This window comes from Bison bison, unplaced genomic scaffold (assembly GCF_000754665.1).
Source record: "Bison bison bison isolate TAMUID 2011002044 unplaced genomic scaffold, Bison_UMD1.0 scf7180017864352, whole genome shotgun sequence".
Taxonomy (NCBI): Eukaryota; Metazoa; Chordata; class Mammalia; order Artiodactyla; family Bovidae; genus Bison; species Bison bison.
The window spans coordinates 1,436,098-1,437,687 of record NW_011494924.1 but is presented as its reverse complement, the minus strand read 5'-3'; positions in this window follow the sequence as shown (position 1 = coordinate 1,437,687).

The following is a 1,590-nucleotide window of genomic DNA, read 5'->3' as shown; positions in this document are numbered from 1 at the left end:
CCAGCCAGAGAGAATGCATTATCCAAGTAAGGGAATGGAAGGTTGGGCCTGCAGGATGGAAGGTAACGGGGCTGGGGGGACAAGAGCCAGAGTTTTGAAAACATGTTAATGTACGGCAAAACCAATACAATATTGTAAAGTAAAAAAAAAAAAAAATTAAAAAAAAAAAAAACAAAACCGAGTAGAATGCACCGGAAGCACAAGCATCAGCTTTGAACACACACCAGGCCCCGAGAGGAAGAAGCCAGTTCACAATACTGATAAAGCATGAACTTTCCTCATCTCACTCCCCTCTTTGCAAATAAGACAGTACAAGGTGGGGAAATAGGCCACAGTCAAGCACTTGCTGTTCCCTCCACTGCCAGGGGCAAGGCTGGCAGCGCACCCAGCCTGAGGAAGGGGCAGCTTCTATCCCAAACACCTTTTAGTCATTTTGTTACACTGGACCGGACACATCATCTGCTGACGGGGGAAGCCCAGGACTTGCCCAATGTTCCATCCAGGGGCCGGGGAAGAGCAAGCCCCAGGGAATAAAGTTAAAGGCGTGGGAGACCCAGGTAAAGGTGCCCTTTGATCCAGCTGGGCTTGTTTAACATAATGGTAGGCCCAGTTCTTTGAATGTGTTTGTGTTATTTTCTTAATTGAATATGATTCATCAGTTTAAGCTCACCCTGGATTTCGTCTACCAATTTGATGTACCTGCCAATTTAATGATTTCTACCTATCGAATGACTTCTATCAAATCTTCAAATTTAATGATTTGATCTTTGCTGCAATGATCCAATTCATGAGATCTCCATTTCTTTGTTCTTTTTTGGGTAATTCATGAGAACTTGGATTTGGTGCAGAAAGATGATTTAGGATTCTCAATGAAAAAATGCACAAAAAGAACAGTTGGGTTTGAGTCAAATATACGAAAAGGGAGAAAACCTGTAATTCCTGGAGTGTTTTTAGGACTCATTTCTGAAGAAAAGGCAATACCAGCTCAGAGAGAAATATCCGAATTCCAGAACAGCAGCAGGGGCTGAGGAAAGATAAATGGTGAAGGGAGGCCACCACTTACCTGAACTGCAGGCCCCGTTTGGGGAGCCCAGCGACAGCATGGAGGGTGAAGATCACACCCGAAGGCAATCAGACAGGGGCCGCCTCTGGTGAGCAGAGGTGGAGATGGCCTGGGCAGCAGCAGGAGAGAGCTTTTAGGGTGGAAGTGATCTCGAAGGGCTTGGGGGAGGGCGCTGGACTGACAGGTGCAAGCATTTGTTACTTCAGTGGTAAACTTGAGGTCTCTGCATTTCACTGTACGCAAATCTTACCGACTCTCCAAAAAGGGCAAACACACTAGTTAATGACACGCATGTGTAGTGTTCAGGAGCGTGCACTGCCTGCAGCTGTACTTCAAAATCTGGAGAAGGCGATGGCACCCAACTCCAGCACTCTTGCCTGAAGAATCCTGCGGATGGAGGAGCCTGGTGGGCTGCAGTCCATGGGGTCCGAAAGAGTTGGACACGACTGAGCGACTTCACTTTGACTTTTCACTTTCATGCATTGGAGAAGGAGATGGCAACCCACTCCAGTGTTCTTGCCTGGAGA